Source organism: Staurois parvus, unplaced genomic scaffold (assembly GCF_062004578.1).
Source record: "Staurois parvus isolate SC_StPar_1 unplaced genomic scaffold, SC_StPar_1.0 ptg000310l, whole genome shotgun sequence".
NCBI lineage: Eukaryota > Metazoa > Chordata > Amphibia > Anura > Ranidae > Staurois > Staurois parvus.
The window spans coordinates 1,734,726-1,762,431 of NW_028318106.1; positions in this window are offsets into that span (position 1 = coordinate 1,734,726).

Below are 27,706 nucleotides of genomic sequence, written 5' to 3' on the forward strand. Positions count from 1 at the left end.
GAAAATGACCCCTACATTGGTGGTCAATGGAAGGAATGGCCCCTTACAGTGCTGGTTAGAATGCCACCCTTATAGTTCGCTGAAAAGATCACTAGTGTCATGTTACTGATTCTGTCAAGTAGCAATGGACCTGGAACAGTGAAGGCACCATCAGGTTGAAGGTCAGTTAGCCAAAACTCAAGGAACCTCTAGCAACCTATGTAGGAACCCAAGGGTTCCATGGAGCCCTGGTTGAGAGTGCCTGCTGTACAGGGTATAGTTCTCACAGTGACCCTGATCTGGTCCTTCCTCCAGGTCTCAGAGGTGTGAAGGTGCTATTTGTAGGACAGTGAAGTTAGAGTCCTTTTCATTGGAACTGACATTTATGGGAGTATCCCATGCCCTATACACCTCCCTGGTTACACGTTTTGTCAGCATTAGAGACTCAAAAGACATCTCGTAGACTAGTTATTGGGTCAGCATGCATGGAAGCATTGTTGTGTGTGCTGGCAGCCTCTGCATGATCGGGAAAAGACCCTTGTCCATCATCGTCATTTATGCTGCTGCTACCAGGAAATATGCAGTGACTGTGCTTTTACTACATTCAATCATCATCAACCAGCAGCTCTTTTGGGGGTACCGCTACCAGGGGCGGACTGATCATTTGGAAACTCGGGCACTGCCCGAGGGCCTGGGGGTCAGTAGGGGGCCCCATGAGATGCCCCTGGTACCTTTTTCATAGGCTTTTTTGAGTTTGGGCAAGGACACAGGGGCCCCATGATCCCCTATTGCCCGGGGGCCCCATGAGTTGTCAGTCCGCCCCTGACCGCTACATATATTACCACCACAGTCATACAGACAGACACGACACGAGGAGGAAGCCAACTAAGCTACAGATGTGTTTAGTGTGAAAAATCTGGAACGTGCCAGGGGTCTTATCACCTTAAAGCTTCAGTACAAACTTTCAAGTCGTGTCACTGAAAGGAGTTGGGCACTTTAAGATGCAGTTGAAACTCTTTTTTTTTCTGGTTTCCCTTTCATTTTTTTTCAAACTTTGACTTTCCTGATCAAGTTGGAATTTTTCATTACCATCGTAAATGTGAGAGCGTCTAAATGTTAATTGCCTAAATGGTAATTTTCCTCTGCAGTGCCTGGTGTCCTTGGATAATTTATTAATGTTTGCCTTGACAGGGCCATTTCGCTGAAGGCAATTCCGATGCCAAAACCATTTACAGTTTTAAATATTTTTGCTTAAAATGACACTTTTGTGTAATCCATCAGTGCACAGTGCTCTAAGCGTGTTGATTCCAAGGACCAGATTGACTATGAAACTTCAGTAAACACCAGAATCCAGTCTACAGGATGTGGTGCTTAGACAACTGAAAAAAAAAATCTTTTAGTGCTTAAGAGATCAGCTCTAAAATCGATATTTAGAAATTAATCAGGGGTATATGATTACTGTAAATTGGACACTTAAACCCTTATTTTTAATATAACCCAGTTAACACTTTCTTCTGTTTCTCAGGAACTCTGTTGAGTAAGATATCTGAGTTTTGCTGGGTACAGACGTACAGAATTTTGTATGACCATTTGGTAGATTTTTTTTAAATCACGATATCCATATCAATCAGTAGACATAATTCAGACAAAGAGTCCAAAAATTTAATTCAGTGGTCATACCAATGTATTGAATTTACTCATGTGATCTGAGTAATGAACAGAAGTCAACAAGAAAACCCAATACTGCCAGCTCCACAAATATACAGTATTGATAGTAATGAAAATGATAATTATTATAATTAATAATAATAAAAATGGGTAGCGCTAAGGACTATAAAGATTGAAATCCATCAAAATAACAATTTTACTTCACTCATTTTAAATTACATTAACCTCCCTGGAGGTATTCCCGAGTGTAGCTCGGGGTAAAGTTTCAGCACCACAAGTTGTAACCCCAAGCTACACTCGGGCTTACCATGCGGCGCTGCTCCGGGATCTGTTCTTCACTTACCTTGTCCTGCGCTCCCGCGCTGTCCCTTCTGCAGTGTCCCTGGCAATGTCCTCCGGCCGATGCCGGCATCTGTCTTCCGGGTTCCGTTCCCTGCGACGTCAGGGCGTACGGGGGATGGAACTGGCGGGAAATTAGAAAATTGTAGAAGTGACATTCACTAAATTCACTAAAATCACATAGCATAACATTACTGTATCAAACTATTTCACATACATTTTGTCCCGAGTGCTTTGTCCAGCGCCCTGCCTGCATATTTACTGTTCTTTCTGCCTGGAAACTGAGAAATGTCCATGGCGTCCAAAAATCGTCCCTTTAGGTCAAAAGCGGTTTTAGACCGGCTAGAGAACAGCGATAGTAAATCAGAACAACTTTCAGAATTGAGTGATAATGATTTGTGGGGGAAATTCGTCATCAGACACTGAAAATGATTTTGCGACTTTGCTCAGCGATCTGCGAACTTGGCGCTATATTTCAAATTTCATTGTTTTTGGTTTGATTGTATTATTGAATTAAATTTATTATATAAATATTTTTTATGATTATTTATTAAATTATAATTTATGATTTCGTGTTTCAAATTTTAACATACCCGGGATGTTTACTAGACTCTTGTTCGGACAGATTTCAGTGAGTTATTCCTAAAAATTACAGGCCTACAATAAAAAAAACTACATATTCCCATGCAAAAAAATGTACCGCTTTGAGCACAGAAATATGGACATAATCATACTGCTAGGGAGGCTACACATGAATCAGTCAAAAATGTGATATTACATCAATATTGTTCGAACATATTAAAAGGAAGAAACTCACATTCTTCGGCACCCAGTGTATCGTGCACTCCACTCACGGGAAGTGACACCACCTGAAGTGAAGTGGACGTCCTCAGACCTGCCTCAATGCGTTTCGTCAACGGAAAGGCGTTTTCAGGAAAAAAAAGGTATTTAAATAAATAAATAAAAAACATTAGATTTTTGAAGAGGATGGGGGAGTGAAATAACAGAAAGATGGAGGGGAGGATGAAGGTCTGCTTAATTTTATGGAGAATGTAACAGGAGGATCTGGAACACACAATCGTGGGAAATAACACCCAAAACATCCAAGTGGACAGAAAAATCAGTACGTATGGAAGGGAGACGTCACTGTGGGAGTATTAGAAATATATGAGAAGCGAAGGTCTGCCTATAGCTATTATTTCATTGCTGGCCCTTAAAAGCACACCTGCCAACATTAAATCATGTACAACCCAATGCTTTACGTCATTTTTGCATGCTGCTAGGCTTACCCCCTTGCCCTCACATAGGCGTACATGGCTCAGCAAATGACTGCTCACGCACACACAGCGTTGCATTGTTGGAAGCCAGGATGGGAGCTAACATGTTTCTCCTACCCTGAATTACTGTGTTTTTTTATTGGTGCTGTAGGGCATTACTGGTAAGTTATGGCACTAAAGGATATCTACTATGCAGTGTGAGGGGTGGGGGGGTTTATTTTGGATTTGATTTGCTGATGACAGATTTGCTCTAAGCTACAAGAAAGCATTAGGGTTCTTTGTTCCAAGAAAGACAGCGCAATGTAAAGCATGTCAACATGCCATATGTATTGCTCAATTAAAGTCTACGAGATTCTGCTGACCTGCTTTTGACATGTGTCCCAAAAGCGGCAAAACAACACCCAACGACATGAGCCCTACTGTACTACTGCACCTCCAATCACTTCATTTTATTGGGCTGAAATCCCAATACATCAAAAGTAGTTGCGGCACTACTTAAAAAAATGCATTGCAACCGGATTGCATACATTTGTACTATGTGATCCATTGCAGGCAAAAAAACTGCATTTGCGACCTGAGCTTAAGGTGTCATCAACATTGCATTGACACCGACTGCAGAGCGCGGTGCTGGAAATGCACATGGAACGCAGGTTTCCTACAATGGTGTGAACGGGTCCTGAGTCCAGAATGCCATTCATGCATAATATTGCCTAGGCACCTGGTCACAGACCTAGGCAATATTTAGCAGCAGTTAGGCATTTTTGGCTTCTGCCACTTTTTTTTTTTTTGTAACACATTGGAGAGGGCAGGGTATGGGATGGGATTTTTTTTTTACTATAGATTATCTATAATAATGTTTTGGACCTCACATTTTTAAACTGGCCTAATTCTATATAGAAGTGACTAGACATGATTGTCATTAATATAGAATGAGTCTGGAAGATGTAAACATTGCAATTAGACTGCATAGTAGGGGGAGGCTGGGGTGCAGCAGGTACTGAAATTATTATTATTAATATAGCAAGTCAGTTCATGTCTGCTTGAGGCTATAATAGTCTTTTTTTCCTACATACATTTACCCTTAGGTAAGCCTGAGGCAGGTGCAGGCTGAATATATGATGATATTTTTAATACCTGCTTCTCCAGGAATACCCTGGTGCAACATTACATCCGCCAGCACCATTCATCCTACATAGTTTAGAAGACTGCCTTTTACATTGTCCCCAGTGATCACCTTGGAGTTCTCAGTTTTCTGACGTGCCCAGATTGTGTCTTTTTACTATTCATTTATTTAAAATGAAACTAAACTCTAATTTAAAAAAATATATTCAAGTATGTACTCTATATTGCCAAAACTATTGGGCCAACCCTCCAAATCAATGGATTCAGGAGTTCCAATCACCTCCATGGCCACAGGTGTATAAAATCAAGCACCCAGACATGCAGACTGCTTCTACAAACATTTGTGAAAGAATGGGTCGCTCTCAGGAGCTCAGTGACTCCAAGTGTGGTCCTGTGATAGGTTGCCATCTATTCAATAAGTCCATCTGTGACATTTCCTGGCTACTAAATATTCCACGGTCAACTGTTAGTGGTATTATAACAAAGTGGAAACAACTCAGCCATGAAGTGGTAGGCCATGTAAAATGACAGAGCGGGGTCAGTGCATGCTGAAGCGCACAGTGCACAAGTTGCCAACTGTCTGCAGAATCAATATCTAAAGACCTCCAAATGTCATGTGGCCTTCAAACTAGGACAACAGTGTGTAAAGAGCTTCATGGAATGGGCCGAGCAGCTGCATCCAAGCCTTACATCACCAAGTGCAATGCAAAGCATCAGATGCCGTGGTGTAAAGCACGCCACCACTGGACTCTAGAGCAGTGGAGATATGTACCCTGGAGTGATGAATCATGCTTCTCTGTCTGGCAATCTGATAGATGTGTCTGGGTTTGATGGTTGCCAGGAGAATTATACTTGTCTGACTGCATTGTGCCAAGAGTATAGTTTGGGGAAGGGGGGATTATGGTGTGGGTTTTTTTTTTCAGGGGTTGGGCTTGGCCCCTTAGTTTCAGTGAAGGGAACTCTTAAGATGTCAGCATACCAAGACATTTTGGACAATTTCATGCTCCCAACTTTGTGGTACCAGTTTGGGGATGGCCTCTTCCTGTTCCAACATGACTGCACTCCAGTGCACAAAGGAAGGTCAATAAAGACATGGAGGAGTGAGTTTGGGGTGGAGGAACTTGACTGGCCTGCACAGAGTCCTGACCTCAACCCGATATAACATCTTTGGGATAAATTAGAGCGGAGACTGCCAGCCAGGCCTTCTCATCCAACATCAGTGCCTGACCTCACAAATCTGCTTCTGGAAGAATGGTCAAACCTTCCTATAGACATACTCCTAAACCTTGTGGACGGCCTTCCCAGAAGAGTTGAAGCTCTTATAGCTGCAAAGGGCGGGGCCAACTCAATATTGAACCCAAAGGACTAAGGCTGGGGTGCCATTAACCACTTGCTGTCCGCAGATAGCTGAATGACGGCTTCACTGCGGCCAGCCAGTTCTGGGAGGGCGTCATATGACGTCCTCCCAGAAAGCGCCCTCCCACGCGCCCCCCGGTGGCACGCAACCGGCGATCTCCATGATTGCTGTGTCCTAAGAACACAGCTAATCACGTGATGTGGTAAAAGGCCAATCACAGCTGCCTTTTCCCACATGATCAGCCGTGTCCAATGACACAGCGTATCACTGGTAAATGCAGTTACTGGTTATCGGCTGCACTTTCCTCACGCTGTGAAAGTACTGCCAATAACTGGCAATTGTCACAGGAGGGATCAGCACTGATTATCAGTGCCCTGATGATCGGTGCCCAGCAGTGCCACCCACCAGTGCCGCCCATCTGTGCCCAGCAGTGCTGCCCACAAGTGACCAGAAGTGCCACCCACCTGTGCCCACCAGTGCCACCCATCTGTGCCCAACAGTGCAGCCCACAAGTGCCCATCAGTGCCACCAACTTGTGCCCATCAGTGCCACCCACCTGTGCCCAGCAGTGCCACCCACCTGTGCCCAACAGTGCCACCCAGCAGTGCCACCCATCAGTGCTGCCAGACAGTGTCCAGCAGTGCCGCCAGTCAGTGCCGTCAGTCAGTGCCACTCATCAGTGCTGTCAGTCAGTGCCACCCATCAGTGCCGCCTATCAGTGCCCATCATTGTTGCATATCAGTGCCAGCTCATCAGCGCCGCCTATCACACAGAGCATAGCTCAGTCCCTCCACTGCTCCCTCCTCCCTGGCTGTGATTGACAGCAGCGGGAGCCATTATGTCTCGGCCAATGAAGAGATATAGACCCAGAAAGCTGCTGCTCCCGTGCACAGCGCTGGATCAAGATCGGGGATCATGTAAGTATTAGGAAGGACTGAGGGGGAAGCTGCACACTGAAGGTTTTTTACCTTCATGCATAGAATGCATGAAGGTAAAAAACCTTCAGCGTTTACAACCACTTTAATCTTTGTTAGCAAGGGGTTAAGATTTGAAATAGCCACCCTGCACCTGGCTATTCTGTGCTAAAGGACAACCTTTCCTGTGTTGGTCCCCATATCGGCCTACAGTCTAATCATACAGTCACTGGGCAATGTGCCCTAGATTCACCAATAGCTATGTATTATGGGGCCCATCTAAACTATCCATCAAACTACACTAAAGTTGTAAATCTAAATAAATATAATAGCATTTGAAGAAACTATCATTTGCATATGGACAGTTAATATACAAAACTAGGATTTTGCTCAGATGGAAGTTGAGCTGGTTATGTGTATTGTATACTGATCCACGTTTTATTGCTTGCTGATGGGTAATGGTTTATCTTATGTTTTTTTCGCTCAGTCTCAGCACACAATCTGGAAGGAGGCAGCTTTCCCATTCCATTAAGTTGGTTTCTTGGATTGGTATGCAGGATGAAAGCCAAGGACTAATCTGGATCGGGTCCAGATTCGTTTCCACTCCAGAGAATCTCTTCTTTTCGCAAAGCTAATCAATGCACATACTGTTTCATTTTTGGCTTAGAGCTATGATATTTAGAAAGTGTAATATGAACTGGTTCTTTGAGTACTTGTACTGCTGATATTTCCCAGACTGTGTACTGGTGGCAAAGGATGGAGAGCAGCAGACCTAGGGGAAGGCAGTGTGGGCAGTTGCCAAAGTGCTGAGAAAACCAGGGGCATCATGTAGTATTGAGGTAAAGAAAACATTAAACATGACATTGAGTTCTGTGCATATGGTTGGTTGACATCATTGTTGCAAACTACAAAAGAATCTATGACTATTCTTGTAGAATAACCTCTTTTTGGGTTCAACATTGAGCAAACGATCGGAGCGAAGGAAGAATGGTCCCAAAGTCTATAATGGCCTACCAACTAAAACAAGCAAACCTGTTTAGCTCAGAACACAACTATAGTGTTTACAACATACCTTGTTGGTATATTTGTCATGCATTTGTGCTTCAGTATCAGCTGTGATTGGCTAAGAGTCTTGTTTTCATCAATTGTGATTGGTTTGGAATAGATGGTGCTTGTTTCCTGTAAGATATATTAGGAACAATACCCAAATCTTCCTTATTCTCATACCAGCAGTACTGTCGGGTGCAGTACATGTCTGAGGTCATTGCTTCTGGGAGAGGAAATAAGTGACAGGGCTTCTTGGCTGCCCAGAAGACTCAGCCACAGCTCTGTTTTTTTCTAGTCATATGTAACTCATTAACTAAATGTATATCCTATTGCCTGTGTCTGAATATATTGCTCTTTTTACATACTGCAAAGACGAATAACATACAGGCGTACCTCGGTTAACGTAATTTTCGGTTTACGATTGAAAGTATATTGAAAATAATGGCTCGGTTTACAAATGATTTTCACAAAACGAATGTATTAATTGGTTTTCAATGATTTACGAATTTTATATTAATTATGTCCCTGTACAGTACAATACCTTTAAATTGCACTTTATAAAGAGTTTTGAACAGATAAGACTTTTTTTTACTTTTTTCTGACCTGCGGAACGGATTAATTGGCTTTCAATGCAACTACGAAATTTTTTTTAATCATGTCCCTGTACAGTATTTATGCCTTTAAAGTGCACTTTATAAAGAGTTTTGAACAGATAAGATTTTGACTTTTTTCTGACCTCCGGAACGGATTAATTGGTTTTCAATGCATTCACAAATTAATTTTTTATCATGTCCCTGTACAATAATTATGCCTTTAAAGTGCACTTTATAAGAGTTTTGAACAGATAAAAGACTTTTTTTTTTACTTTTTTCTGACCTCCAGAACTGATTAATTTGTTTTCAATGCATTCCTATGGGAAACCGCGTTTCGGTTTACAACTTTTTCACAATATAAAGAGTCCCGCAGAGTGCATTAAATTCGTAAACCAAGGTACGCCTGTATATACATAACATTACACTGCCGTATGTTAAAGGAAATATATGTTAGTTTAGGGTACTTTTTTAGTTTAGTTGTCCTTTAAAAATGAGATGTTGTTTTATATCTGTTTTTACTATATGTATATAACTTTTGTTTTACAGAGTATTTAACCACTTCCAGACCGGACACTTTTACCCCCTTCCTGTCCAGGGCAATTTTCAGCTTTCAGCGCTATCACACTTTGAATGACAATTGCGCGGTTATGCAACACTGTACCTAATTGAATTTTTTACCATTTTTTTGAGACAGATAAAGCTTTATTTTGGTGGTATTTATTCACCGCTGGGATTTTTATTTTTTTTTGCTATGTAAATGAAAAAATCAAAAAATTTTGAAAAAAAGTGTTTTTTTTTTTTCATTTTTGCAAATAAATAATATTTCATCATAAATCTTTGCCAAAATTTATTCCGTTATCTTTTTAGTAAAAAAAAAAATCCAAATTAGTTTATAACCAAAAATTATAATTTTTAAACTTTTTTTTTACATTTTTATTTTATTTTTTTATATTATTATTTTTTTTTTTACATACTGTCACCCTAGCAGTACAGTGTCACCATGGTGACACTGTACTACTTGTGGGGGGGTGATGAAGATTTTTTTTTTTTTTTTACACTGATTGCTTTTACACCCATATAGGATGTAAAAGCAATCATTTCTCTTTCTCTCTGTCTGCATTCTTGCACTCATTGAGAAGTACTGAGTGAGCTGTGATTGGTCACAGCTTGTCACATGGTACAAGGCTGTTGTGAATAGCCTTGTACCATGTGACCTCTGTGATCATTCACAGATTTCACACGTAGTAAGCAATGATGTCACAAGTGACATCTTGCTTACTACTTTGCATGTGATCACTGATTGGCCAATCAGTGATCACATGATCGGGACCTCGTACAGAGGTCCCGTCTGACGATCGGTGTTTCACTGTGTCTGGAGGACACAGCGGGCACCGGATCGCGGTGCTGCGCGCTCCCAGGGTGCGGGGAGGCCGTTTATAAATGGCCACCCGACCCTGCAGTGCCACCGTCCGGCCGTTTATATGCAACGGCCGGTCGGGAAGTGGTTAACACATGATGAAGGATTCCCAGAGCACCATGGGCTTATAAAGTAGCATCACAGCTGTACTAGCCTGCTTCGTAGCTGGCTGTGTCTGATTGAAACTTTGAGATGTGTGTTAATCTCTTCTTAAGGCTCCATGCACATTAGCATTTTTTTAAGCTCGTAGAAGCTGTTATTAGCATTTTTCTGCTCCAAGTAACTAAAAAGTGTTTTCCTATGTTGCCATGCACACTACTTTAGGCTATTAGCATTTCTGAGCTTCGGCATCTAGGAGCAGAAAAAAATTGTTTTTTGTAGACTCTTTTGGAGTGTTTGTCCAGCAGAAAAAATGCTAAACGCTACTAAAATGCTCCTAAGAGCTTTTTTCTAGCTTTTTGTATCCTCTACATTTACTGTAAAAACACCAATAAAATGCTAACGCTCCTAAACGCTTCTGAACACTACTAAAATGCTATTACAAGCGATTTTTTATCCAGCGCTTTTTCCACATTAGTGTGCATGGAGCCTTAGTTGCTGAGGTGTGTAAACTGCTGTCTTTTTTCAACAGGCTGCTGATAGATATACAGAACATGTGAAAAGGATCAGAGAACTCTCCCACAGCCCAAGTGCAATATACTGTATTAAAGAGCGGGATGGCACGCTCCCACACTCCATACCATTTTAAATATGCAATTCCAATTTATCTACTTCACTCTGCAGTGGGACAAGGAAACTCCATGTGCAATAAATGAACAATAGCTTTGCTCTTCCTCCATAGTGTGTGCACACATTTGAACTTGTGAATGATCGGGGACGCCCCAAAACTGTTGTCTCTTTGTTGTGCATGAATCTTTCTTATTCCACCAGAGGGTGGTAAATTTAAATTGCATATTTAAAGTGGTGTGGTTTGCGGCTTCCGACTCTTTACTACACTATATTGCCAAAAATATTGGTCGGCCTGCCTTTACACGCACATGAACTTTAATGGCATCCCAGTCTTAGTCCGTAGGGTTCAATATTGAGTTGGCCCCACCCTTTGCAGCTATAACAGCTTCAACTCTTCTGGGAAGGCTGTCCACAAGGTTTAGGAGGGTGTCTATGGGAATGTTTGACCATTCTTCCAGAAGGGCATTTGTCAGGTCAGGCACTGACATCGGACCAGAAGGCCTGGCTCACAGTCTCCGCTCTAATTCATCCCAAAGGTGTTCTATGGGGTTGAGGTCAGGACTCTGTGCAGGCCAGTCAAGTTCCTCCACCCCAAACTCGCTCATCCATGTCTTTATGGACCTTGCTTTGTGCACTGGTGCGCAGTCATGTTGAAACAGGAAGGGGCCATCCCCAAACTGTTCCAACAAAGTTGGGAGCATGAGATTGTCCAAAATGTCTTGGTATGCTGAGTCCATAAGAGTTCCCTTCACTGGAACTAGGGGGCCAAGCCCAACCCCTGAAAAACAACCCCACACCATAATCCCCCCTCCACCAAACTTTACACTTGGCACAATGTAGTCAGGCAAGTACCGTTCTCTTGGCAAACGCTAAACACAGACACGTTCATCGGATTGCCTGACAGAGAAATGTGATTTGTAACTCCAGAGAACACGTCTCCACTGCTCTAGAGTCCAGTGGTGGCGTGCTTTACACCACTGCATCTGACGCTTTGCATTGTACTTGGTGATGTAAGGCTTGGATGCAGCTGCTCGGCCATGGAAACCCATTCCATGGAGCTCTCTATGCACTGTTGTTGTGCTAATCTGAAGGCCACATGAAGTTTGGAGGTCTTTAGCTATTGACTCTGCAGACAGTTGGCAACTTCTGCGCACTGTGCACTTCAGCATGTGCTGACCCCGCTCTATCATTTTATGTGGCTGAGTTGCTGTTGTTCCCAGTTGCTTCCACTTTGTTATAATACCACTAACAGTTGACTGTGGAATATTGAGTGGCAAAGAAATTTCATGGATGGATGCTTGAATTCACTGGGCTCCTGAGAGTGACCCATTCTTTCACAAATGTTTGTAGAAGCCGTCTGTATGCCTAGGGGCTTGATTTTATACACCTGTGGCCATGGAGGTGATTGAAACACCTGAATCCAATGATTTGGAGGGCTGGCCCAATACTTTTGGCAATATAGTGTATATTGAACTTTGGTAAATTAGGAGCCCACCCAGTGAAAGCACCCTTGTATGAAAGGGATATAAAACCAATACATGAAGCTCAACCTTTGATCACACACATACTGTATATTGTACATTATGCTAGGTATGGGTCCTGAAAAGCAGGTATATATTACAGCTGTTCGGGTTGTGGTCATTTTAAGGGGAATGACAAGACTACAGTTGGAGTTCTCAGGAATTCTCAGCTATGCATGGTGAGGAGTTCTTGGGCGGTCGGGTTAGAAAAGGGAAAAACTGATTTACAGTTTTCTTAGGATTGTTATGTCCTGATGTGGGACCCAGAATTCAGAGGATAAGAGAGGGTAGGTGGTAGTGACCTATTCTGTGGATCCCAAAGCAAGCAAGGGCTTTAAAACCCTGTTATGGAACAAGTATTACTGGTGGTGAGTCGAACTCTTACTTCGTTACATAAAATAAATTATTCTTTGCTTTTACAAAGTGGGCTGGCTGGTGATCTAGGACCCCAAAATATCAATATTTATATGTTGTATATATTTTTATGTTTAACCACTTGCCGACCACAATACAGTACATACATATAAGTTGCGGTTTGCAAGTGGTTTACTGGGGTTATGGCTGAAGCTAGCAGCCATAACCCTGATATCTTTTATTCAGCCGGCGGCCAGCTTTTCACTGAACATGGTCTGAGTGGCTCATTAGCCACTGGATCGCTTTCAGTGGATCGCTTTCGCCATTCGCCAGTGTTTCTCAGGTTTACCATTTCAACCAGCATGCCCAAGAAACAATCCAATGGTGTAGCTGGCTGGTTACCAAGGCAAAGAGAGACCAGATCGTCTCTGATCACCTCTATGGCCTTGGAGGACCATTTCCTTTTAAAGGTAAAGGAGAGATTTGGGGTCTCTTTGACCTCAGATCTCTCCACAAAGAGAACCTGTCATCCTTATTTATATTACAAGGGATGTTTACATTCCTTACAATAGAAATAAAAGTGATTTAAAAAAATAAAGGGACAGTATAAAAATAAAAAATAAAATACAGAAGGGAATGCATACGTAATTCACACACATATATGTAAACGGTGTTCGCAGCACACATGTGAGGTATCACTGTAAATGTTAGAGCGAGAGCAATAATTCCAGCACTAGATCTCCTCTGTTGCTCTAAACAGGTAACCTGTAAACATTTTTAAAGAGTCACTTATGGAGATATTTAATTACCATAGTTTGTTGCCATTTCACAAGCATGTGCAGTTTTAAGCGTGACATGTTAGGTATCCATTTACTCAGAATAGCATCATCTTTCATATTTCCAAAAGAACTGGGATATATATTGTGTTTTGTTTTTTTTTAATTCATTAGAGTGTATTTTTTTTTAAATTGCATTTGAAAAAAACAACATTGCGCAATTGCCATGTGACATACAAAATTTCAGCAATCGCCATTTTATTCTCTAGGGCAGGGTTTCTAAACCAGGGTTCCATAGAACCTTAGTTTTCCTCCAGAGGTTGCTAGGGGTTCCTTGAGCAATGAACAATTTCTGCCTCTCAGATAAGTTCCCACTGACACCATTGATCTTCTTAGCTATCTGTAAGGAGGGAATTACTCCCAGTAACCACAAGTGTAAGGAGCATTCTTCCCACTTATCATCACACTAATGTATCATGACTTGTAGATATAGTCATTTTTAGCAGGGGTTCCCCGAGACTTGAAAGTTATCTTAGGGGTTCCTCTGTCTTGAAAAGGTTAAGAAAGACTGCTCTAGGGGCTTTGCTAAAAAAAATGTTTTGGGGTTATAACTAATTTTCTAGAAAAAAATACAGAATTCGCAGCATTTTCTCTGCGAATTTCGTATCGCATCAGAATCACACCCCATTCATGCGAAATGCTGCGGGCGGGTGTATATGTTAACAACACCCCGAAAACGCGGTGCGATGTGCTGAATTAGATTGCATAGGTGTGAATACCCATGCGATCCAATTCTAGTGCGGACCCAAAAAAGGGTCCTGCACCTTTTTGGTGCAGGTGCGGTGCGATTAGAAGTGCTAGAAAATGCTTGGTTCCTGTTAAAAAATGATATATTATTTCAATCTAAATTTATGTTGCAAATGTTCAAAGAAAGAAAGAAAAAGAAAGGAAGTACGAACAATGAAGGAAAAGTAGAGGTTAAGTAAATAGGTGGAAAAACTAGGGGAAGGATGGGAAGAAAGTGAGGACAAGGAGTGAGAAGAGGGTAAAAATAAAAGCAGTGATGGGATAGAAAGCAACTGAGAAGTGAAGGGACTTAGGATTCACTCATCATTAGCTAGCCGCCATATTTTCCTGCACTTTATACAGGGTGTTTGCAGTTTGTATAACTTTAGAGTGTGCTTGTAAAGGCCAAAACGTGTCTAACAACCCTGCTGTATTGTTCTGCCTCTTCAATCTAAGTACTGAAATGTGATTTCTATAACCGATCCAGATATGGAAAGATAGCTGTAACTTACAGTCTCAGTAGAATTAGCAGACAGTGACTCAATCCAAATGACATCTTGCAGATCGTAGAAAGCTTTAATCCAAAACTTGTGCAGATCTTCACAGAGGAACATCACATCTGTCAAAAAAGCATGATATATCTAGCTCCAGCAATTACATATGGTCAGAACAGAAACTAAAAAGGCACACTGAAAGGAGGGTGGGAATAACTATACAGAGCATTTCCTAGCTATGAAGGGAAGAAGGGACAAAATTATTTAAGGGCGAACAAACAACAATACACGTATAACACGATATGTAATGTCCACACCATATATCTGCTCTGCTGTACAAAGAACTTAGACTTGTGTCTAGGCTGGCATGAAATCAGCCCCGTCGTGGTGCTAAGCTTCACCTGTACATTGTAATTCTGATACCTCCGGATGCCTACATGCCATGTCTGATTCTTTGCAGAATCCCACAAATTGTGATATTCTGAGATCCAGCCAATATTTAGATTGACAGTATTGACAGGTGGTCACTGGGGAGGTCCATAACCATATGTTGGGGAAAGGGGCTCTTCCTTAACAGACTATATCACTTTACGCTACATGAGCATAGTGATCGCCTCTCTTTAAAGCAACATCACAGCTGGGAAAAAAGAGTTATTTTGTAATGACTTGTTTATCCTTATTAAAGATTAATTTTTCCTAAGGCCTTAATTAACTCTCCATTCTCTTCTCCAATTATTTTTTTCTTTTAAATATAATGATTTTTAATATCTACATTTTTCTTCTTAACCATTCATATGTAATTTTCTTTTTTTTTTTTGCTTGTTTTTGTCATTCTTTTTGGTATCATTTGTTAAAGACCTCTTCAATGGAGACAGAGAACTCATCTGTAACACTTGGATGCATTTTCTTTCAGTTAGACATTACATTGTATGACATTAACCAGCTGTTTCTGAGGAATTAGTCCATGACCTTAAATACCGTATATACTCGAGTATAAGCCGACCCGAATATAAGCCGAGGTACCTAATTTTACCACAAAAAACTGGGAAAAACTATTGACTCGAGTATAAGCCGAGGGTGGGAAATGAGGCACCTACTAGTCAATGTAAAAAATAAAGATAGAGACCAATAAAATCACATGAATATTTATTTAAACGAAAAACAGTAAAATAGCTCTGTAAGTGGAAATAGTGCCCCATCATTGGTATCAGTGGGAGGAATAGTGCCCCATCATTGGTATCAGTGGGAGGAATAGTGCCCCATCGTTGGTGTCAGTGGGAGGAATAGTGCCCCATCGTTGGTGTCAGTGGGAGGAATAGTGCCCCATCATTGGTATCAGTGGGAGGAATAGTGCCCCATCATTGGTGTCAGTGGGAGGAATAGTGCCCCATCATTAAAAGCAGCGTCAGACTGAAGTGAAATAAAAAACACAATGCAATTGTGTAGGAGTGAGCAGAGCCGATGAAATTGAATCTGCATATATTTTGCCTCTCCTTGTTCCCCTTTCCCCCCTTATCAACATGCTAATAAAATGTTTAAGTAAAACTTTTCCCTTAAACTACATATGCTTTTACTTAGAACTAGTGATGTCATCACTTGGCCTCTGTGCTTTTCTTTACAATGCAGACAGATCATGGCTGGTGGGAAGGGCCAGAAAAGTGCTGCACATATCTTTCTGAAAATATTGCAGCATTCTGCCTAAGTACTCCTCTCAACCTGGGGCAAGCAGTGGCCCAGCTCCTGGGAGGAGCTATGCCAATATCAAAATGCCTTCATGAAAGCGGAGCTCCACCCAAAATGGGAAGTTCTGCTTTAAAGACTGGTCCCCCGCTCCCCATTAAGGATTGGCACCTTTGAGGGGCAGGCGGGAGTGGGTATCCGAATTTGACAGGTAACCGCTCCCACTTCCGCTCCGATCGCCTAGGAGATCAGAATTGGAAGGTGTCCTCCCTCCCTGTAGTCTTTTGGGACATGTGACAGGTCCCAGAAGACTACAGGACCATTCAGGAAGCGCTACTCGAGCATGCGCAGTGGGCACCCGGCTGTGAAGTCGTAAGCTGTCACAGCCAGGTGCCCACACTGAAGATGCCAGTGCCCAGGGAGAGAAGACGGCCGGTAAAACAGGCTGCAGCTGACACACCGCGGGACTGAGGGACAGGTGAGTGTGTGTTTTTTAAAAATCAGCAGCTACAGTTTTTTTTGTAGCTGCTGACTTTTATTTTTTGACAGCGTGAGTGGAACTCTGCTTAAATAGGTGTCAGTCTGGAGGAGTGGACATTCCTAGTCAGGTTGCATTTGCATGCAGACTTCCTTAGGTAACATTCATAGCTTCCATAGTTAAAGATCCAGTTATTGAAAGCGGACAGACAGTAAGGCTCTGGAGGAAGGGTTAGATGATGCAGGATGTCCTCTAGCCAGTCAATGAGGCAGGCTCTGTCTGACTTTCTGCAGCTTCCAATGCACACTATGAGTAACTCACAACGTGCAGTGAAATCAGAGTAGGCAATTTCAATACAGGAGAGGAGCCTGTATTACTGTTCAAAAATTAAGGGAGGGCTGGAATTCAATTTTAATGCATCCTAGCAAGCTAGGAGCTGTCAGAAGATGTCAGGAACAAGATTGTAGACCTGCACAAGGCTGGACTGGGCTACAAGAACTTCAGGAAGAAGCTTGGTGAGAAGGAGACAACTGTTGGAGCAATTATTCACAAATGGAAGAAATACAAAATAACCATCAATCGCCCTCAGTCTGGAGCTCCATGCAAGATTTTGCCTCATGGGGTAAGGATGATCATGAGAAAAATGAGAAATCAGCCCAGAACTACACAGGTGGAGCTTGTGAATGATCTCAAGGCAGTTGGGATCACAGTTACCAAGCAAACCATTGGTAAAACAATTGAAATGGATTGAAATCTTGCAGCACCTGCAAGGTCCCCCTACTCAAGAAGGTACATGTACAGGCCCATCTGAAGTTTGCCAGTGAACATCTAAATGACTCAGAGAAGGATTGGGGGAAAGTGCTGTAGTCAGATGAGACCAAAATTTAGCTCTTTGTCATTAACTCAACTCGCCGTGTTTGGAGGAAAAAAAATGCTGACTTTGACCCTTAGAACACCATCCCTACAGTCAAGCACAGATGTGGAAACATTAAGCTTTGGGGCTGTTTCTCTGCCCAAGGTACAGGCTGATTTTGCAGCATTGAGGGGCCATTGGATGGGGCCATGTATTGTAAAATCTTGGATGAGAACCTTTTTCCCTCATCCAGAACACTGAAGACGGGTCATGGATGGGTCTTCCAACATGACAATGACCCAAAACATATCGCCAAGGCAACAAAGAAGTGGCTTGAGAAGCAGTATATTAAGGTCATGGAGTGGCCTAGCCAGTCTCCAGACCTTAATCCTATGTAAAATTTATGAAGGGAGCTGAAACTTCAAGTTGCCAAGAAACATTAAAGATTTAAAGATGATCTGTAAATAAGAGTGGACCAAAATTCCTCCTGAGATGTGTGCAGACCTAGTAACCCAACTACAAAAAACATCTGACCTCTGTGCTTTCCAACAAGGGTTTCTCCACCAAGTACTAAGTCATGTTTTGCTTGGGGATCAAATACTTATTTTACTCACTGAACTGCAGCTCAATTTATAACATTTGTATAATTTTTCTGGATTTTTGGTTGATATTCTGTCTCTATTATTTAAAATACAACTATGGTAAAAATTATAGACCCTTAATTTCTTTGTAAGTGGGCAAACTTACAAAAATCTGCAGGGGATCAAATAATAATTTTCCCCACTGTATATTCCACACTGCTCAGTAGTATACACTATGGTATACAGTACATTATTCATTCACACTGCTCTGTCATATACAATGTGCTGTACATTATAATTTCCATACTGCTCAACTGTATACACTATGCTGTACATTATATATTCCGCACTGTTCAGTCGTACAATGTGCTGTAGATTATATATTCCACACTGTTCAGTCATACAATGTGCTGTACATTATATATTCCACACTGTTCAGTCGTACAATGTGCTGTACATTATATATTCCACACTGTTCAGTCGTACAATGTGCCGTACATTATATATTCCACACTGTTCAGTCGTACAATGTGCCGTACATTATATATTCCACACTGTTCAGTCGTACAATGTGCTGTACATTATATATTCCACACTGTTCAGTCGTACAATGTGCCGTACATTATATATTCCACACTGTTCAGTCGTACAATGTGCTGTACATTATATATTCCACACTGCTCAGTCGTACAATGTGTTGTACATTATACAGTCATGGCCGAAATTGTTGGCACCCTTGATATTTTTCCTGAAAATCAAGTATTTCACACAAAAAAGGTATTGCATTAACACATGTTTTGCTATACACATGTTTATTCCCTTTGTATGTATTGGAACAAATATAAAACAGAGGCAGAAAAGCAAATATGACATAATGTCACACAAAACCCCAAAAATGGGCTGGACAAAAGTATTGGCACCCTTAACTTAATATTTGGTTGCACACCCTTTGGAAAACATAACTGAAATCAGTCGCTTCCTATAACCATCAATAAGCTTCTGACACCTCTCACCCGGAATTTTGGACCACTCTTCCTTTGCAAACAGCTCCAGGTCTCTCTTATTGGAAGGACACCTTTTCCCAACAGCAATTTTAAGATCTCTCCACAGGTGTTCAATGGGATTTAGATCTGGGCTCATTGCTGGCCACTTCAGAACTCTCCAGCGCTTCTTTGCCATCCATTTCTGAGTGCTTTTTGACGTATGTTTGGGGTCATTGTCCTGCTGGAAGACCCAGGATCTTGGACGCAAACCCAGCTTTCTGACACTGGGCCCTACAGTGCGACCCAAAATCCTTTGGTAATCCTCAGATTTCATGATGCCTTGCACACAGTCAAGGCACCCAGTGCCAGAGGCAGCAAAACAACCCCAAAACATCATTGAACCTCCACCATATTTTACCGTAGGTACTGTGTTTTGTTCTTTGTAGGCCTCATTCCGTTTTCGGTAAACAGTAGAATGATGTGCTTTACCGAAAAGCTCTATCTTGGTCTCATCTGTCCACAAGACGTTTTCCCAGAAGGCTTTTGGCTTACTCAAGTACATTTTGGCAAACTGTAGTCTTGCTTTTTTATGTCTCTGTGTCAGCAGTGGGGTCCTCCTGGGTCTCCTGCCATAGCGTTTCATTTCATTTAAATGTCGACGGATAGTTCGCGCTGACACTGATGCTCCCTGAGCCTGCAGGACAGCTTGAATGTCTTTGGAACATGTTTGGGGCTGCTTATCCACCATCCGGACTATTCTGCGTTGCAATCTTTCATCAATTTTCCTCATCCGTCCACGACCAGGGAGATTAGCTACAGTGCCATGGGTTGCAAACTTCTTGATAATGTTGCGCACTGTGGACAAAGGCAAATCTAGTTCTCTGGAGATGGACTTGTAACCTTGAGATTGTTGATATTTTGCCACAATTTTGGTTCTCAGGTCCTCAGACAGTTCTCGTCTCCTCTTTCTGTTGTCCATGCTTAGTGTGGCACAGACAGACACACAATGCAAAGGTTAAGTGAACGTCTCTCCTTTTTATCTGCTTTCAGGTGTGATTTCTATATTGCCCACACCTGTTACTTGCCCCAGGTGAGTTTACAGGAGCATCACATGCTTGTAACATTCTTATTTATCCGCAGTTGTGAAAGGGTGCCAATACTTTTGTCCAGCCCATTTTTGGAGGTTTGTGTGACATTATGTCGAATTTGCTTTCTTTCCTCCCTTTTTTTGTTTTGTCCCAATACACACAAAGGGAATAAACATGTGTATAGCAAAACATGTGTTAATGCAATACGTTTCGTGAGAAATACATGATTTCCTGGAGAAATATCAAGGGTGCCAACAATTTCGGCCATGACTGTATATTCCACACTGCTCAGTCGTACAATGTGTTGTACATTACATATTCCACACTGCTCAGTCGTACAATGTGCTGTACATTATATATTCCACACTGTTGAGTCGTACAATGTGTTGTACAATATATATTCCACACTGTTCAGTCGTACAATGTGTTGTACATTATATATTCCACACTGTTCAGTCGTACAATGTGCTGTACATTATATATTCCATACTGTTCAGTCGTACAATGTGCTGTACATTATATATTCCACACTGTTCAGTCGTACAATGTGCTGTACATTATATATTCCACACTGTTGAGTCGTACAATGTGCTGTACATTATATATTCCACACTGTTCAGTTGTACAATGTTCTGTACACAGGGGCGGACTGACAACTCATGGGGCCCCCGGGCAATAAGGGATCATGGGGCCCCCGTGCCCTTGCCCAAACTGAAAAAAGCCTATGAAAAAGGTACCAGGGCCCGAGTTTCCAAATGGTCAGTCTGCCCCTGTCTGTGCATTATATATTCCACACTGTTCAGTCGTACAATGTGCTGTACATTATATATTCCACACTGCTCAGCAGCATACACTGTGCAGCACATTATATATTACACCTCACAACTGTGTACATTGTGGTATACATTACATAGTTCACACTGCTCAGCTGTATACACTGTGCTGTACCTTATATACTCCACTTGCTGTACAATGGCATGATTGCTTTGACCATCATGACCCCACTCTGCTCATAATGGGCATACCTCTACCTTCCTCTACACATACATCAATTCTAAGACCGTGAGAAGTCTGTCTGTCTATGAGTGAATGCAGTGAACCATTTATACTGTTTTGAACAATAGGGTGCTTTGTTAGTTAGAATCATGTTAAGCAAAAATGTATTTTTTATATTTAAGTATCATTAGTATATTCCAGAACATCTGCAAAATGTAAATTGAAAAAAAGTTAAGAGAGACCATTGTGGATGTGTGCTTGGCAGCATCTCAAGCATCTTCTGTGGATCTACATTCATTTTTATTTCCATAGTTTAGTGTAAAGCGATGACAGGAGGCAGAGGAACAGGACAAACAAAGAGCAGAAAAAGAACAACTGGTTAATCAAATCTGTCCTTTTATTTATTTATTTAAACCTTTTTTTTGTCACAAACATGTTTACATTCACTTTTTTTCTGTTGACTGACTCACTACCTCTGCTGGAAGTCTCTTCCAAGCATTGACTACTCTTTGGGTAAATCATTACTTTCTAAGGTTAGTTCTGAACTTTCCTCCTTCTAGTCTGAGGTCATGTCACTGTGTTTGTTCTTGATCTTAGCTTCATACTGAAAATGCTGCCCTCCTTGATGTACAATAACACATTGGTGTTATTAGGAGGAATTGTACCCCATCATTGGTGTAATTGGCCCATTTGTTGGTGTCATTAGGAGGAATTGTGCCCCTTCATTGGGGTCATTTCAATCTTTCCTCAAAATTGTACATATTAAGTTCCTGCAGCCTTTCTTGATATGTTTGTAAGCAGGTTGAACACTGCTTTGGTGGAGTTAGTGGCTGGTCCAGGCTGGGTGGGGAAGGGGATAAGCCGTTTATTCTGAGTGCCTGGGCTTTTGGGTTTTAGACAGCCCACCTGTTCTATAAAAAGGGGGAAGACTGAGGTCCTGGGATATTTTTCCGTGTTTTTTTCTGCTGAGACTTGAAGTGAAGGAGGGGCTGTTGTGCTTTGTAGTCTGCTACATGCTCCAGGGGTTCCAGAGGATCACCAGCAATGGACTTTGCCTCTATGGACTATTGTCTTCTCAAGGTATGCCTGGGCAGCTGAACAGGTGTAGTTAGTGTTAGGGAGATGGAATTGTTCACACTGAACTGTATTGCCAAGTTTCATCAGTAAAAGTTACATTAACTGTTCTGAGCCTGGTCTGAAGCTATTCAAAGGGGTGCATGTTGGTTCTGACATATTCAAATGAACCTGGAGCTGTAAAACACGTACAAAGTATGAAGGTACACTACAAGAGGTTACATTACAACAAGAAGGGGTTAACTCAGCAAGTAAAGGAAGAGTAATTCAGCTGCTAAGAATAACCAAGTACAAGTCCAAGGCAAGAAGCAACCAGTTGTTAGGCGTGGTACCTTGTAAGGTGTCAAGTCCTCCAGTAGTGAGGGGGTCGCTATTTGGCTCTCTCCTGAGCTTTCTGTCTCCCATAGAAGCCTGGAGCAGACCAGCTTTACAGAGATCCAAGACCTGGCCACAAGGTACGGGAAGCTAAAGAGTTAATATTGAGCATACATGTGCTCGGGTTGGACAGTATTCTGTGCCTGAGCCTGCCAATTCGCTGCTCCCACTGTCTGAAATCTCAACTCCCACCATCTCTCTTGATAGAGAAAGGCCACTGCAACAGGTGTCTATGAGTCCAGAGAAACCCATTTGTGCGCCTGGAGTGAGTTGAGGTTCTACAGTAGCAAGGAGGAGCATTCACCAGAACCGTACGCCATAGTTGTAAGTAACTATAGCTAAACTACAAACTCTTTGACGCTTACGTCCTTCACAAGTATGGTTACCTGTTCTCTTATATGTCCGAAGATCTATTCCATTAGCTGGAGAAAGAGCATCCAAAAGATTTACAGTGGGGCTGTCTGAGAGCGCCTACAAGTACCGGAACACCTCCAAGAATAACAGATTTTCAGAGACTGGAACACTGGGCGCTACATATTTATGAACTGGGTTGAGGTAGTCAAACCAAACTACACTCACCCAGTCACATCAGGTGTCTGATACCCAATCACGTGAGAAAAAGTTATGCTGCCAGTCCCTGATTATTATGTATAAGCCTGTGATTTAAGTTATTTTGTGACCTGTACTGTTTTTAAAGTTGCTGTTTTTATTTTTTTCAATGTTATTTAATAATGTAGTATTAAGGTTGCAGCTGGGATGGCTTGCGAGAAGAAGAGGGCAAATGTAAGCAGAACACTGATTTAGTGGACTTAGTTCCTGCCGGAGATCCCTCTAGCGATAATTAAATATCTATACAGTGGAATCAGGAACTCTGTCTTCCTGTCAGCGATCTACTAGGGGGATCAGGGCCTTCTTTCCTCCTGCTGCTGGGTCTCCAAACTTTCTAAACAAAGGGCCAGTTTGCTGTCTTTCAGACTGTCATTGGTGTTATTAGGAGGAATTGTACCCCATCATTGGTGTCATTGGCCCATTTGTTGGGGTCATTGGGAAGAATTGTGCCCCTTCATTGGGGTCAGTGGAGGAGTGGTTATGCCCCATTGTTGGTATCAGTGGAAGAAATAGTGCCAGATAAAAGCAAGCAAAGGGACACATCTGGCGCCTGGGCCGCAGTTTTGAGACAACTGCTCTAGTGATAACTAAAGACCTATATAAAGGAATCAGGACCTCCTTTCTCCTGCTGGTGAGCCCTCTAGTGATACATCCAACAATTTTATTTCTCCATTTTGATACCATGCTGTTTGCTAATTTTGCAGTCATCTGAAATATGCATCCCAAAAAATATTTTCTTGTAGTGGTTTCCAGGGCTGTACCCCCGATAGTGTACTATATCAAGGGATTTTTTTCCCTAGGTGCATTATTTTACATTCGAGACATTGAACTGCAGTTTACAATGGTTTGACCTTATTTGAACTTATTTTTTTTTACCATTTTTTGTTCTAGGAGCCCTGTTATCAAGGGTCTAAACAGAACTCTGATGTTCCACCTCCCGCCCCTTCTATCCAGGTAAACAGGGGAGCCGCACAGGCCCCCTGGAGCATGGGTTCAGGTCGTAATTGCTACCCCTGACACTTAGGGTTTCCATCTGATCCCTTTAAACATGAACACAAATTAATTACACAGGTTCTGAGGCTAATTAAATGCAGATAAGGCACTAAGTGAGTTTAATTACCACCTTAACCAGTCAACGAACCTGTATAATTAAAATGTGCTCGGGTTTAAAAGGATGTAGTGGCAACCCTACTGACACTACGCCCTTGCCTCTAGGAATATCAAACCCATTGTACACCTTTGTCACCTTGCCTACCAAATTGCCAGTTATATCAAACATATTAAATAGAACAGAACCTAGAACTGAGCCTTGTGGTACACCTCTAGTGACTGGTTTCGGTTCCAAATGAACCCCATTTACAAGCATACTCTGATATCTATCCTTCAGTCAATTGCATATCCAGTGAACCACTCAAGGATTAGGTCCTAGCTTGTACAACTTTGCATGGCCACGCGAGACAGCTCGAGCCACGCCTACAAGTGGCAAGGACATACCATTTCTGAAAGTATCAACATGTATTTTTATGTACTTGATGAAAATGTTCTTGAAAAAAAGGAAGACTAATGCAGCTGCCACATCCAAGGATTGGTAATCTGCACTATATTATAATGTTGTGTTTGGGTTTCAGTAGCTTAGTCCTTAGAAAACCAGGCTCTGTAATGTGATTCCTGGTCTGTATGAAAGTCAATTTTATTTCCTCAGGCTTCCTATGTAATCTACACCAGTACTTTTCTTAATACCTAATATGTGAACCTCTTTTCCCTCTTCACAATAATGTTATCTATTCACATTCCTTGTCACTAAATTATACATCCCTTCCACTATTCTTCACTCTCCCTTTAGGCCGTAACAATGGTACAGCATGAATAATGGTATAAATCAGGTCTTTCCATGTATCACTGTGCAATGGGCAGAGTCATTACATACTCCTAGAAAGTGCTGTGCAGATTGTATCCAAGTAAAATAAACTCTGTTGCTGCTGAATGAAGTGTATAGACCAGAAAATTCAATCTTTATTCTCTATTATTTAACCACTTGATCCCCAGGCCAATTCTGACACTTCTCCCATGCATGAAAATCCAGCATTTTTTTTTGCTAGAAAATTAATTAGAACCCCCAAACATTATATATTTTTTAAAAGCAGAAACCATGGAGAATAAAACTGTGGTTTTTGCAAGAATTTATGTCGAACAATATTTGCACAGACATATTTAAAACAATTAAAAATGTATTGGAAAAATACACTTTAATGAAGTCTAATGCACACAAACACAATATAATACCCAATTTTTGGTAAAATATAAAATATGATGTTACACCACATTAATAGATACCTAACATGTCACTCTTTAAACCTGTGCACGTCCATTGAATGGTGTCAAACTATGGTCTCTAAAAATAACCATAGACAACATTTTAAAAGCATTTTACAGATTTCAAGTATAGGATTACACAAGAGTTCTTTCGGTAGAATTATTGCTCTTGCTCTGAAGTTGGGGCGATGCCTCACATGTGTGTTGTGATCACTGTTTACCTATGCGTGCAGGACTTCCATATGTGTTTGAATATGCGCATGAGCATGGGCGAAGGAGGCATTTTAAATTTCCTTTAATTTAATTTTTTATTTTATTTAAAAACTTTTTTTTTACAATGTTCCTCCTTTTTTCAACTTTATTGCTATTACAAGGGCTGAACAAAATCCCTTGTGATAGCAACAAGCATGACAGGTTCTCTTTATGGAGAGATCTGAGGTCCCCAAATCTCTCCTCTGCCCTAAAAGAATTTAATGAAACTGAGAGCAGTTTGATCAGATGCTTTACAAGCCGGTGTCAGCTTGTAAACAACAAACCAAATCCAGAAGTGACAAAATCCTCCTAAATTGCTTCCAGTTTCTTATATCACAGAGGGGAGTCAGGTATGGATGTACCTTCCTCCCCTCTAAGAGCACAAGCACAGCAAGCAATGGCGGTAATGGGCTCCCCAATCTAACAAGGGGGCCCCCAGATCCCAGCCCTTACTATGTGAATGAGTATGGGGTACATGCAGGGGCGGACTGACAACTCATGGAGCCCCCGAGCAATAGGGGATCATGGGGCCCCTGTGTCCTTGCCCACACTCAAAAAAGCCTATGAAAGGTACCAGGGACATCTCATGGGGCCCCCTGCTGACACCAAGCCCTCGGGCAGTGCCCGAGTTCCCCAATGGTCAGTCCGCCCCTGGGTACATGGTACCACTGCCAAAATAACTCAATTGGTGCAGAAATGTGATAGTCCCACTCCAAAGTAGGTAAAATTCAATATATTAAATAGGATACAGTCATCTCCCAAAAAACAAGAACCTTGACCAGTGTTCACACCGTTGTGTTATTTCCACACACCGCACTCACCAGAAATAGGTGACTGAAATGCCTTAAATTATAAACTCAGGAATCCATAGTAGAACTCGAATCAGCCTCCAGTCTCAGCGTTAGGCAGAAAACCCAGAAGTAGGTAAGTGGAATGCCTTTATCTTAATGCCTCAGAGACCTACAGTGGAACTTAGATCAGCCTCCAACCTCCAGGGCAAGCAGAGGTCGCTCTCCATATAAATCGATAATTGTGCAGAGAAAAAATATATAATATAGTGTAATAGTGTAGGGCCCAGGCAGGATAAATCCAAATACCAAACCACTCACATTTTAAAAGAATGTAATCAGCCTTTAATTGGTATATCTGGAGCCAAACCGCCACATAGCCAGGGTAAAGATCTCACAGTCAGCGGTAGATGACAGCATGTATAGACATCAGTGATTTCTCCCTCAAGCAAGATGGCCCCTGATAGCACCGCACAATGGCGTGCTCTCCACTCACCAGAAGTGATGTGGTACGTTGGATGGCGAAGCCGGAAATGCGTCAACGTGTTTCGCCCCTCCTCCAGGACGTATTCACAGGGTCTGTGAAAACATGATTTTGCCCATCATGTGCTGTGATTGGTAAAAGCATTGCACCTGACTCGAACACACAGCCCACCAGTAGTAAACAGTGTGGATGTAATTGTTGCTAGGTAAAAGCATAACTTGCACACTGAAATCAGTGTTGCTTTGTTCTGCTGGTGCGGTTTGCTCAGTTTGATCAGCTGCTGCCAGCCTGATAGCTCCCTCTGTGTCCAGACAGCTTGAGAAGTTTCTGGAAGATAGGTGTGGAGCTATGCAGATGGCAGCATGAATATTGATACAGCCCCAGCCTATCCCAGAGAGAAAGGCTCGGAAGGCATGCTGGGTAGCTGTATATATTCAATGAACACACGGAGTTCTGGGCCTTTCCTGTATAGGATTGTTCCAGCCTGGGAAAGGGTATGGTGCCCCTCTAGGCAACTATTGCCATGCAGCCTCAGTTGGGCAACCTACGGGCCGGAATGCGGAGACCGGGTTCTGTTATGCTGACTGAGGGGCTACCTACTGAAAATCTGGTCTGTTATCACGTAGGAAGGCACCCATCTGTTCTTGGGCCTTGTGAGTGCAGACATCCCTAAAGGATCTTAGAGACTGTGTGCTACTTTAACTCCTCTGGTGCTAGGGAGTCAGCTGTGGGTCTAGCTAAAAGGGAAACCAGATAGTGTTCCAAATAGCTTTGTCCATT